This window comes from Azolla caroliniana, unplaced genomic scaffold (genome assembly GCF_043228905.1).
Source record: "Azolla caroliniana isolate FFs.n. ecotype wild unplaced genomic scaffold, voAzoCaro1.0.p SCAF_823, whole genome shotgun sequence".
NCBI lineage: Eukaryota > Viridiplantae > Streptophyta > Polypodiopsida > Salviniales > Salviniaceae > Azolla > Azolla caroliniana.
In genome coordinates, this window is record NW_028231258.1 from 1,524 (window position 1) to 14,992 (window position 13,469).

The following is a 13,469-nucleotide window of genomic DNA, read 5'->3' on the forward strand; positions in this document are numbered from 1 at the left end:
ATTATATGTCATCTTTCTCGCCTCTAGACGATATGTAGAATGTTCATTCCATCTATGATATGAAGGAACTTCACGGCCAAGGTAATGAAAATGGAGAGACCTATAAAAGCCTATAGTTAGGCTTGTGTAAGGGGAGAGAAGTGATGTAAGAAAAAAAAAACTATGAGACGACCAATATTTCATTTCAAGTAATAAAGGTGAAAGTGAGCACTAGATCTAGATGTTTAACACCTTTTCCCATGAATGTTGCAATGGAGACCAAACATTGCGATTTTGAAAGGACTTTATGCAAACAAAGCATAGTTGAAATTGCAACCAACTGTCGGATTGTAACCAATGACCTAAGGACAGAAATCAACAACACAATCCTCCGCTCTACCAACTAAGCTAAGCTGAAAGTTGTGTGAAAGACTTCGTATTCATCCAATATAAAAGCAATGATGGATGGATGTTCCTAGCGACAACGCAACATGAATAACATGTTTCCATTGATAGCTTAAATATAATACTTGATTTCAAGCTTGCAATGTTGCAAACCTATCAAATGGTTTAGAGGAAAATCAAATTTTTGATTTAATAAAGGGAGGATACTCAGATAAACGGGAAGTGACAAAGAACGGAGGTGTTGTGCAAAGATAAATCGATAGATTCTATTAGGTGTGACATTTAAGACGAAATTAATATTTCATTCTACATAATAAAGGTAAAAATGACCATTACATCTAAATGTAAACTACCTTTACCGATGAATGTTGCAATGCAGAGTGCACATTGCCATTGTAAAAGGAATTTATGCAAGGAAATCATAAAAGCTGAAATCGCAAGCAACTTCGCGTTCCGACCTGTCGGATTTGAACCAACGACCTAAGGATGAAATTGAACACTACAATCCTCCGCTCTACCAACTGAGCTAAGATCGGAGGTGTGGAAAAGCTTCCATATTTCTCAATTATAGACGCAAAAATGGACACAACATCTATACCAGGTTTTGATTAATGACTAACATGTAATGTTGAATGTCAAGCTTCCAACATTGCAGATATATTATATTAGTGACCATTATGAGATGCTGGATTTTATATAGGGAAGATGTTTAGATGAACAAGGGGTTACAACGAACGGAGATACTACTTAAAGATAGATAGATAGATTGTATTATATTTGACCTCTAAGACGACAAATATTTCATTTCAAGTAATGAGGGTGAAAGGGAGCACTAGATCTACATGTTCAACACCTTTTCCCATGAATGTTGCAATGGAGACCACACATTGCGATTGTGAAAGGAATTTATGCAAAGAAAGCATAGTTGAAATTGCAACCAGCTGTCGGATTATAACCAACGACCTAAGGATGGCAATCAACGGGAAGCGACAAAGAACGGAGGTGTTGTGCAAAGATAAATTGATAGATTCTATTAGGTGTGACATTTAAGACGGAATTTATATTTCATTCTACATAATAAAGGTAAAAATGACCATTACATCTACATGTAAAACACCTTTACCGAAGCATGTTGCAATACAAAGTGCACATTGCCATTGGAAAAGGAATTTATGCAAGGAAATCATAAAAGCTGAAATCGCAAGCAACTTCGAGTTCCGATCTGTCGGATTTGAACCAACGACCTAAGGATGACAATAAACACTACAGTCCTCCGCTCTACCAACTGAGCTAAGATCGGAGGTGTGGAAAAGCTTCCATATTTCTCAATTATAGACGCAAAAGTGGACATCTATACCAAGTTTTGATTAATGACTAACATGTAATGCTGAATGTCAAGCTTCCAACATTGCAGATATATTATATTAGTGAGCATTGTCAGATGCTGGATTTTATATAGGGATGATGTTTAGACGAACAAGGGGTTACAACGAACGGAGGTATTGCTAAAAGATAGATGGATAGATTGTATTATATTTGACCTCTGAGACGAACAATATTTCATTTCACGTAATAAGGGTGAAAATGAGAACTAGATCTTGATGTTCAACACCTTTTCCCATGAATGTTGCAATGGAGACCAAACATTGCGATTGTGAAAGGAATTTATACAAACAAAGCATAGTTGAAATTGCAACCAACTGTCGGATTCGATATGTCGGATTGTAACCAACAACCTAAGGATGGAAATCAACAACACAATCCTCCGCTCTAACAACTAAGCTAAGCTGAAAGTTGTGTGAAAGACTTCGTATTCATCCAATATAGAAGCAATGATGGATGGATGTTCCTAGCGACAACGCAACATGAATAACCTGTTTCCATTGATAGCTTACATATAATAATTGATTTCAAGCTTGCAATATTGCAAACCTGTTCAATGGTTTATAGCAAAGTAAAATTTTCGATTTAATAAAGGGACAATACTCAGATCAACGGGAAGTGACAAATAACGCAGGTGTTGTGCAAAGATAAATCGATAGATTCTATTAGGTGTGACATTTAAGACGGAATTTATATTTCATTCTACATAATAAAGGTAAAAATGACCATTACATCTACATGTAAAACACCTTTACCGATGAATGTTGCAATGCAGAGTGCACATTGCTATTGGAAAAGGAATTTATGCAAAGAAATCATAAAAGATGAAATCACAAGCAACTTCGAGTTCCGACCTGTCGGATTTGAACCAACGACCTAAGGATTACAATGAACACTACAGTCCTCCGCTCTACCAACTGAGCTAAGATCGGAGGTGTGGAAAAGCTTCATATTTCTCAATTATAGACGCAAAAATAGACATCTATACCAGGTTTTGATTAATGACTAACATGTAATGCTGAATGTCAAGCTTCCAACATTGCAGATATATTATATTAGTGAGCATTGTCAGATGCTGGATTTTATATAGGGATGATGTTTAGAGGAAGAAGGGGTTACAACGAACGGAGGTATTGCTTAAAGATAGATAGATAGATTGTATTATATTTGACCTCTGAGACGACCAATATTTCATTTCAAGTAATAAAGGTGAAAGTGAGCACTCGATCTAGATGTTTAACACCATTTCCCACGAATGTTGCAATGGAAACCACACATTGCGATTGTGAAAGGAATTTATGCAAAGAAAGCATAGTTGAAATTGCAACCAAGTGTCGGATTGTAACCAACGACCTAAGGATGGAAATCAACAACACAATCCTCCGCTCTACTAACTAAGCTAAGCTGAAAGTTGTGTGGAAGACTTCGTATTCATCCAATATAAAAGCAATGATGGATGGATGTTTCTAGCAACAATGCAACATGAATAACATGTTTCCATTGATAGCTTACATATAATACTTGATTTCAAGCTTGCAATGTTGCAAACCTATCAAATGGTTTAGAGGAAAATCAAATTTTTGATTTAATAAAGGGAGGATACTCAGATAAACGGGAAGTTACAAAGAACGGAGGTGTTGTGCAAAGATAAATCGATAGATTCTATTAGGTGTGACATTTAAGACGAAATTTATATTTCATTCTACATAATAAAGGTAAAAATGACCATTACATCTAAATGTAAAATACCTTTACCGATGAATGTTGCAATGCAGAGTGCACATTGCCATTGTAAAACGAATTTATGCAAGGAAATCATAAAAGCTAAAATCCCAAGCAACTTCGAGTTCCGACCTGTCAGATTTGAACCAACGACCTAAGGATGAAATTGAACACTACAGTCCTCCGCTCTACCAACTGAGCTAAGATCGAAGGTGTGGAAAAGCTTCCATATTTCTCAATTATCAACGCAAAAATGGACACGACATCTATACCAGGTTTTGATTAATGACTAACATGTAATGCTGAATGTCAAGCTTCCAATATTGCAGATATATTATATTAGTGACCATTGTGAGATGCTGGATTTTATATAGGGAAGATGTTTAGATGAACAAGGGGTTACAACGAACGGAGATACTAATTAAAGATAGATAGATAGATAGATTGTATTATATTTGACCTCTAAGACGACAAATATTTCATTTCAAGTAATGAGGGTGAAAGGGAGCACTAGATCTACATGTTCAAAACCTTTTCCCATGAATGTTGCAATGGAGACCACACATTGCGATTGTGAAAGGAATTTATGCAAAGAAAGCATAGTTGAAATTGCAACCAACTGTCGGATTATAACCAATGACCTAAGGATGGCAATCAACGGGAAGTGACAAAGAACGGAGGTGTTGTGCAAAGATAAATTGATAGATTCTATTAGGTGTGACATTTAAGACGGAATTTATATTTCATTCTACATAATAAAGGTAAAAATGAGCATTACATCTACATGTAAAACACCTTTACCGAAGCATGTTGCAATACAAAGTGCACATTGCCATTGGAAAAGGAATTTATGCAAGGAAATCATAAAAGCTGAAATCGCAAGCAACTTCGAGTTCCGATCTGTCGGATTTGAACCAACGACCTAAGGATGACAATAAACACTACAGTCCTCCGCTCTACCAACTGAGCTAAGATCGGAGGTGTGGAAAAGCTTCCATATTTCTCAATTATAGACGCAAAAGTGGACATCTATACCAGGTTTTGATTAATGACTAACATGTAATGCTGAATGTCAAGCTTCCAACATTGCAGATATATTATATTAGTGAGCATTGTGAGATGCTGGATTTTATATAGGGATGATGTTTAGACGAACAAGGGGTTACAACGAACGGAGGTATTGCTTAAAGATAGATAGATAGATTGTATTATATTTGACCTCTGAGACGAACAATATTTCATTTCACGTAATAAGGGTGAAAGTGAGAACTAGATCTTGATGTTCAACACCTTTTCCCATGAATGTTGCAATGGAGACCAAACATTGCGATTGTGAAAGGAATTTATGCAAACAAAGCATAGTTGAAATTGCAACCAACTGTCGGATTGTAACCAACGACCTAAGGATGGAAATAAACAACACAATCCTCCGCTCTACCAACTAAGCTAAGCTGAAAGTTGTGTGAAAGACTTCGTATTCATCCAATATAGAAGCAATAATGGATGGATGTTCCTAGCAAAAACGCAACATGAATAACATGTTTCGATTGATAGCGTACATATAATACTTGATTTCAAGCTTGCAATGTTGCAAACCTATCAAATGGTTAAGAGGAAAATCAAATTTTTGATTTAATAAAGGGAGGATACTCAGGTAAACGGGAAGTTACAAAGAACGGAGGTGTTGTGCAAAGATAAATCGATAGATTCTATTAGGTGTGACATTTAAGACGAAATTTATATTTCATTCTACATAATAAAGGTAAAAATGACCATTACATCTAAATGTAAAATACCTATATCGATGAATGTTGCAATGCAGAGTGGACAATGCCATTGTAAAAGGAATTTATGCAAGGAAATCATAAAAGCTAAAATCCCAAGCAACTTCGAGTTCCGACCTGTCGGATTTGAACCAACGACCTAAGGATGACAATGAACACTACAGTCCTCCGCTCTACCAACTGAGCTAAGATCGGAGGTGTGGAAAAGCTTCCATATTTCTCAATTATAGACGCAAAAATGGACACAACATCTATACCAGGTTTTGATTAATGACTAACATGTAATGCTGAATGTCAAGCTTCCAACATTGCAGATATATTATATTAGTGACCATTGTGAGATGCTGGATTTTATATAGGGAAGATGTTTAGACGAACAAGGAGTTACAACGAACGGAGATACTACTTAAAGATAGATAGATAGATTGTATTATATTTGACCTCGAAGACGACAAATATTTCATTTCAAGTAATCAGGGTGAAAGGGAGCACTAGATCTAGATGTTCCACACCTTTTCCCATGAATGTTGCAATGGAGACCACACATTGCGATTCTGAAAGGAATTTATGCAAAGAAAGCATAGTTGAAATTGCAACCAACTGTCGGATTGTAACCAACGACCTAAGGATGGCAATCAATGGGAAGGGACAAAGAACGGAGGTGTTGTGCAAAGATAAATCGATAGATTCTATTAGGTGTGACATTTAAGACGGAATTTATATTTCATTCTACATAATAAAGGTAAAAATGACCATTACATCAAGATGTAAAACAACTTTACCGAAGAATGTTGCAATACAAAGTGCACATTGCCATTGGAAAAGGAATTTATGCAAGGAAATCATAAAAGCTGGAATCGCAAGCAACTTCGAGTTCCGATCTGTCGGATTTGAACCAACGTCCTAAGGATGACAATAAACACTACAATCCTCCGCTCTACCAACTGAGCTAAGATCGGAGGTGTGGAAAAGCTTCAATATTTCTCAATTATAGACGCAAAAATGGACATCTATACCAGGTTTTGATTAATGACTAACATGTAATGCTGAATGTCAAGCTTCCAACATTGCAGATATATTATATTAGTGAGCATTGTCAGATGCTGGATTTTATATAGGGATGATGTTTAGACGAACAAGGGGTTAAAACGAACGGAGGTATTGCTTAAAGATAGATAGATAGATTGTATTATATTTGACCTTTGAGACGACCAATATTTCATTTCAAGTAATAAAGGTGAAAGTGAGCACTAGATCTAGATTTTTAACACCTTTTCCCATTAATGTTGCAATGGAGACCACACATTGCGATTGTGAAAGGAATTTATGCAAAGAAAGCATAGTTGAAATTGCAACCAACTGTCGGATTGTAACCAACGACCTAAGGATGGAAATCAACAACACAATCCTCCGCTCTACCAACTAAGCTAAGCTGAAAGTTGTGTGGAAGACTTCGTATTCATCCAATATAGAAGCAATGATGGATGGATGTTCCTAGCAACAATGCAACATGAATAACATGTTTCCATTGATAGCTTACATATAATACTTGATTTCAAGCTTGCAATGTTGCAAACCTATCAAATGGTTAAGAGGAAAATCAAATTTTTGATTTAATAAAGGGAGGATACTCAGATAAACGGGAAGTTACAAAGAACGGAGGTGTTGTGCAAAGATAAATCGATAGATTCTATTAGGTGTGACATTTAAGACGAAATTTATATTTCATTCTACATAATAAAGGTAAAAATGACCATTACATCTTAATGTAAAATACCTATATCGATGAATGTTGCAATGCAGAGTGCACAATGCCATTGTAAAAGGAATTTATGCAAGGAAATCATAAAAGCTAAAATCCCAAGCAACTTCGAGTTTCGACCTATCGGATTTGAACCAACGACCTAAGAATGACAATGAACACTACAGTCCTGCGCTCTACCAACTGAGCTAAGATCGGAAGTGTGGAAAAGCTTCCATATTTCTCAATTATAGACGCAAAAATGGACACAACATCTATACCAGGTTTTGATTAATGACTAACATGTAATGCTGAATGTCAAGCTTCCAACATTGCAGATATATTATATTAGTGAGCATTGTCAAATACTGGATTTTATATAGGGATGATGTTTAGACGAACAAGGGGTTACAACGAACAGAGATACTACTTAAAGATAGATAGATAGATTGTATTATATTTGACCTCTAAGACGACAAATATTTCATTTCAAGTAATAAGGGTGAAAGTGAGCACTAGATCTAGATGTTCAACACCTTTTCCCATGAATGTTGCAATGGAGACCACACATTGCGATTGTGAAAGGAATTTATGCAAAGAAAGCATAGTTGAAATTGCAACCAACTGTCGGATTGTAACCAACGACCTAAGGATGGCAATCAAAGGGGAAGTGACAAAGAACAGAAGTGTTGTGCAAAGATAAATCGATAGATTCTATTAGGTGTGACATTTAAGACGGAATTTATATTTCATTCTACATAATAAAGGTAGAAATGACCATTACATCTACATGTAAAACACCTTTACCGAAGAATGTTGCAATGCGAAGTGCACATTGCCATTGGAAAAGGAATTTATGCAAGGGAATCATAAAAGCTGAAATCGCAAGCAACTTTGAGTTCCGACCTGTCGGATTTGAACCAACGACCTAAGGATGACAATGAACACTACAGTCCTCCGCTCTACCAACTGAGCTAAGGTCGGAGGTGTGGAAAAGCTTTCATATTTCTCCGTTATAGACGCAAAAATGGAGACAACATCTATATCGAGTTTTGATTGATGACTAACATCTAATGCTGAATGTCAAGCCTACAACATTGCAGATATATTATATTAGTGAGCATTGTCATATTCACGATTTTATATAGGGATGATGTTTAGACGAATAACGGGTTACAACGAACGGAGGTATAGCTTAAAGATAAATAAATAGATTGGATTATATTTGACCTCTGAGACAAACAATATTTCATTTCACGTAATAAGGGTGAATGTGAGCACTAGATCTAGATGTTCAACACCTTCTCCCATGAATGTTGCAATGGAGACCAAACATTGCGATTGTGAATGGAATTTATGCAAAGAAAGCATAGTTGAAATTGCAACCAACTGTCGGATTCGATATGTCGGATTGTAACCAACAACCTAAGGATGGCAATCAACAACACAATCCTCCGCTCTACCAACTAAGCTAAGGTGAAAGTTGTGTGAAAGACTTCGTATTCATCCAATCTAGAAGCAACTAAGCTAAGGTCTACCAACTAAGCTTCCATATTTCTCAATTATAGACGCAAAAATGGGCACAACATCTATACCAAGTTTTGATTGATGAATAACATGTAAAGCTGAATGTCAAGCCTGCAACATTGCAGATATATTATATTAGTGAGCATTGTCAGATGCTGGATTTTATATAGGGATGATGTTTAGACGAACAAAGGGTTACAACGAACGGAGGTATTGCTTAAAGATAGATAGATAGATTGTATTATATTTGACTTCTGAGACGACCAATATTTCATTTCAAGTAATAAAGGTGAAAGTGAGCACTAGATCTAGATGTTTAACACCTTTTCCCATGAATGTTGCAATGGAGACCAAACATTGCGATTTTGACAGGACTTTATGCAAACAAAGCATAGTTGAAATTGCAACCAACTGTCGGATTGTAACCAATGACCTAAGGACAGAAATCAACAACACAATCCTCCGCTCTACCAACTAAGCTAAGCTGAAAGTTGTGTGAAAGACTTCGTATTCATCCAATATAAAAGCAATGATGGATGGATGTTCCTAGCGACAACGCAACATGAATAACATGTTTCCATTGATAGCTTAAATATAATACTTGATTTCAAGCTTGCAATGTTGCAAACCTATCATATGGTTTAGAGGAAAATCAAATTTTTGATTTAATAAAGGGAGGATACTCCGATAAACGGGAAGTGACAAAGAACGGAGGTGTTGTGCAAAGATAAATCGATAGATTCTATTAGGTGTGACATTTAAGACGAAATTAATATTTCATTCTACATAATAAAGGTAAAAATGACCATTACATCTAAATGTAAACTACCTTTACCGATGAATGTTGCAATGCAGAGTGCACATTGCCATTGTAAAAGGAATTTATGCAAGGAAATCATAAAAGCTGAAATAGCGAGCAACTTCGAGTTCCGACCTGTCGGATTTGAACCAACGACCTAAGGATGACAATGAACACTACAGTCCTCCGCTCTACCAACTGAGCTAAGATCGGAGGTGTGGAAAAGCTTCCATATTTCTCAATTATAGACGCAAAAATGGACACAACATCTATACCAGGTTTTGATTAATGACTAACATGTAATGCTGAATGTCAAGCTTCCAACATTGCAGATATATTATATTAGTGACCATTGTGAGATGCTGGATTTTATATAGGGAAGATGTTTAGATGAACAAGGGGTTACAACGAACGGAGATACTACTTAAAGATAGATAGATAGATTGTATTATATTTGACCTCTAAGACGACAAATATTTCATTTCAAGTAATGAGGGTGAAAGGGAGCACTAGATCTACATGTTCAACACCTTTTCCCATGAATGTTGCAATGGAGACCACACATTGCGATTGTGAAAGGAATTTATGCAAAGAAAGCATAGTTGAAATTGCAACCAGCTGTCGGATTATAACCAACGACCTAAGGATGGCAATCAACGGGAAGTGACAAAGAACGGAGGTGTTGTGCAAAGCTAAATTGATAGATTCTATTAGGTGTGACATTTAAGACGGAATTTATATTTCATTCTACATAATAAAGGTAAAAATGACCATTACATCTACATGTAAAACACCTTTACCGAAGCATGTTGCAATACAAAGTGCACATTGCCATTGGAAAAGGAATTTATGCAAGGAAATCATAAAAGCTGAAATCGCAAGCAACTTCGAGTTCCGATCTGTCGGATTTGAACCAACGACCTAAGGATGACAATAAACACTACAGTCCTCCGCTCTACCAACTGAGCTAAGATCGGAGGTGTGGAAAAGCTTCCATATTTCTCAATTATAGACGCAAAAGTGGACATCTATACCAAGTTTTGATTAATGACTAACATGTAATGCTGAATGTCAAGCTTCCAACATTGCAGATATATTATATTAGTGAGCATTGTCAGATGCTGGATTTTATATAGGGATGATGTTTAGACGAACAAGGGGTTACAACGAACGGAGGTATTGCTAAAAGATAGATGGATAGATTGTATTATATTTGACCTCTGAGACGAACAATATTTCATTTCACGTAATAAGGGTGAAAGTGAGAACTAGATCTTGATGTTCAACACCTTTTCCCATGAATGTTGCAATGGAGACCAAACATTGCGATTGTGAAAGGAATTTATACAAACAAAGCATAGTTGAAATTGCAACCAACTGTCGGATTCGATATGTCGGATTGTAACCAACAACCTAAGGATGGAAATCAACAACACAATCCTCCGCTCTAACAACTAAGCTAAGCTGAAAGTTGTGTGAAAGAATTCGTATTCATCCAATATAGAAGCAATGATGGATGGATGTTCCTAGCGACAACGCAACATGAATAACCTGTTTCCATTGATAGCTTACATATAATACTTGATTTCAAGCTTGCAATATTGCAAACCTGTTCAATGGTTTATAGCAAAGTAAAATTTTCGATTTAATAAAGGGACAATACTCAGATCAACGGGAAGTGACAAATAACGCAGGTGTTGTGCAAAGATAAATCGATAGATTCTATTAGGTGTGACATTTAAGACGGAATTTATATTTCATTCTACATAATAAAGGTAAAAATGACCATTACATCTACATGTAAAACACCTTTACCGATGAATGTTGCAATGCAGAGTGCACATTGCTATTGGAAAAGGAATTTATGCAAAGAAATCATAAAAGATGAAATCACAAGCAACTTCGAGTTCCGACCTGTCGGATTTGAACCAACGACCTAAGGATGACAATGAACACTACAGTCCTCCGCTCTACCAACTGAGCTAAGGTCGGAGGTGTGGAAAAGCTTCCATATTTCTCCGTTATAGACGCAAAAATGGAGACAACATTTATATCGAGTTTTGATTGATGACTAACATCTAATGCTGAATGTCAAGCCTACAACATTGCAGATATATTATATTAGTGAGCATTGTCATATTCACGATTTTATATAGGGATGATGTTTAGACGAATAACGGGTTACAACGAACGGAGGTATAGCTTAAAGATAGATAAATAGATTGGATTATATTTGACCTCTGAGACAAACAATATTTCATTTCACGTAATAAGGGTGAATGTGAGCACTAGATCTAGATGTTCAACACCTTCTCCCATGAATGTTGGAATGGAGACCAAACATTGCGATTGTGAATGGAATTTATGCAAAGAAAGCATAGTTGAAATTGCAACCAACTGTCGGATTCGATATGTCGGATTGTAACCAACAACATAAGGATGGCAATCAACAACACAATCCTCCGCTCTAACAACTAAGCTAAGCTGAAAGTTGTGTGAAAGACTTCGTATTCATCCAATATAGAAGCAATGATGGAAGGATGTTCCTAGGGACAACGCAACATGAATAACATGTTTCCATTGATAGCTTACATATAATACTTGATTTCGAGCTTGCAATATTGCAAACCTGTTCAATGGTTTATAGCAAAGTCAAATTTTCGATTTAATAAAGGGACAATACTCAGATAAACGGGAAGTGACAAAGAACGGAGGTGTTGTGCAAAGATAAATCGATAGATTCTATTAGGTGTGACATTTAAGACGAAATTTATATTTCATTCTACATAATAAAGGTAAAAATGACCATTACCTCTACATGTAAAACACCTTTGCCGAAGAATGTTGCAATGCAGAGTGCACATTGCTATTGGAAAAGGAATTTATGCAAGGAAATCATAAAAGCTGAAATCACAAGCAACTTCGAGTTCCGACCTGTTAGATTTGTACCAACGACCTAAGGATTACAATGAACACTACAGTCCTCCGCTCTACCAACTAAGCTAAGGTCGGAGGTGTGGAAAAGCTTCCATATTTCTCAATTATAGACGCAAAAATGGACACAACATTTATACCAAGTTTTGATTGATGACTAACATCTAATGTTGAATGTGAAGCCTACAACATTGTAAATATATTTTATTAGTTACCATTGTTAGATTTTCGATTTTATATAGGGATGATGTTTAGACGAACAAGGGGTTACAATGAACAGATGTATATCTTAAAGATAGATAGATAGATTGTATTATATTTGACATCTGAGACGAACAATATTTCATTTAACGTAATAAGGGTGAAAGTGAGCACTCGATCTAGATGTTCAACACCTTTTCCCATGAATGTTGCAATGGAGACCACACATTGCGATTCTGAAAGGAATCTATGCAAAGAAAGCATAGTTGAAATTGCAACCAACTGTCGGATTGTAACCAAAGACCTAAGGATGGCAATGAACGGGAAGTGACAAAGAGCGGAGGTGTCGTGCAAAGATAAATCGATTGATTCTATTAGGTGTGACATTTAAGACAGAATTTATATTTTATTATACATAATAAAGGTAAAAATGACCATTACATCTACATGTAAAACACCTTTATCGAAGAATGTTGCAATGCAAAGTGCACATTGCCATTGGTAAAGGAATTTATGCAAGGAAATCATAAAAGCTGAAATTGCAAGCAACTTCGAGTTCCGACCTGTCAGATTTGAACCAACGACCTAAGGATGACAGTGAACACTACAGTCCTCCGCTCTACCAACTGAGCTAAGGGCCCAAGTGTGGGTAAGCTTGCATATTTCTTAATTATAGACGCAAAAATGGACACAACATTTATACCGAGTTTTGATTGATGACTAACATGTAATGTTGAATGTCAAGCCTACAACATTGCAGATATATTATATTAGTGACCATTGTCAAATTTTCGATTTTATATAGGGATGATGTTTAGACGAACAACGGGTTACAACGAACGGAGGTATATCTTAAAGATAGATAGATAGATTGTATTATATTTGACCTCTGAGACGAACAATATTTCATTTCACGTAATAAGGGTGAAAGTGAGCACTAGATCTAGATGTTCAACACCTTTTCCCATGAATGTTGCAATGGAGACCACACAGT

At 36.1% G+C, this 13,469-nt stretch overlaps 10 non-coding genes across 10 annotated transcripts; all 10 read right to left on the bottom strand.

The window, feature by feature from the left end:
• Positions 1-836: 836 nt before the first annotated feature.
• TRNAY-GUA (transfer RNA tyrosine (anticodon GUA)) lies at positions 837-920 on the bottom strand. The gene is given in 2 exon segments: positions 837-872; positions 884-920. It is a non-coding gene; the product is annotated as a tRNA-Tyr (tRNA).
• Positions 921-1,600: 680 nt separating this feature from the next.
• Positions 1,601-1,684, bottom strand: TRNAY-GUA (transfer RNA tyrosine (anticodon GUA)). Its single transcript is given in 2 exon segments — positions 1,601-1,636; positions 1,648-1,684. It is a non-coding gene; the product is annotated as a tRNA-Tyr (tRNA).
• Positions 1,685-2,615: 931 nt separating this feature from the next.
• Positions 2,616-2,699, bottom strand: TRNAY-GUA (transfer RNA tyrosine (anticodon GUA)). Its single transcript is given in 2 exon segments — positions 2,616-2,651; positions 2,663-2,699. It is a non-coding gene; the product is annotated as a tRNA-Tyr (tRNA).
• Positions 2,700-4,383: 1,684 nt separating this feature from the next.
• Positions 4,384-4,467, bottom strand: TRNAY-GUA (transfer RNA tyrosine (anticodon GUA)). Its single transcript is given in 2 exon segments — positions 4,384-4,419; positions 4,431-4,467. It is a non-coding gene; the product is annotated as a tRNA-Tyr (tRNA).
• A 917-nt stretch (positions 4,468-5,384) lies between these two features.
• TRNAY-GUA (transfer RNA tyrosine (anticodon GUA)) lies at positions 5,385-5,468 on the bottom strand. The gene is given in 2 exon segments: positions 5,385-5,420; positions 5,432-5,468. It is a non-coding gene; the product is annotated as a tRNA-Tyr (tRNA).
• A 680-nt stretch (positions 5,469-6,148) lies between these two features.
• On the bottom strand, positions 6,149-6,232 carry TRNAY-GUA (transfer RNA tyrosine (anticodon GUA)). The gene is given in 2 exon segments: positions 6,149-6,184; positions 6,196-6,232. It is a non-coding gene; the product is annotated as a tRNA-Tyr (tRNA).
• A 1,682-nt stretch (positions 6,233-7,914) lies between these two features.
• On the bottom strand, positions 7,915-7,998 carry TRNAY-GUA (transfer RNA tyrosine (anticodon GUA)). The gene is given in 2 exon segments: positions 7,915-7,950; positions 7,962-7,998. It is a non-coding gene; the product is annotated as a tRNA-Tyr (tRNA).
• Positions 7,999-9,469: 1,471 nt separating this feature from the next.
• TRNAY-GUA (transfer RNA tyrosine (anticodon GUA)) lies at positions 9,470-9,553 on the bottom strand. Its single transcript is given in 2 exon segments — positions 9,470-9,505; positions 9,517-9,553. It is a non-coding gene; the product is annotated as a tRNA-Tyr (tRNA).
• Positions 9,554-10,233: 680 nt separating this feature from the next.
• Positions 10,234-10,317, bottom strand: TRNAY-GUA (transfer RNA tyrosine (anticodon GUA)). The gene is given in 2 exon segments: positions 10,234-10,269; positions 10,281-10,317. It is a non-coding gene; the product is annotated as a tRNA-Tyr (tRNA).
• A 931-nt stretch (positions 10,318-11,248) lies between these two features.
• Positions 11,249-11,332, bottom strand: TRNAY-GUA (transfer RNA tyrosine (anticodon GUA)). The gene is given in 2 exon segments: positions 11,249-11,284; positions 11,296-11,332. It is a non-coding gene; the product is annotated as a tRNA-Tyr (tRNA).
• Between the last annotated feature and the right edge of the window lie 2,137 nt (positions 11,333-13,469).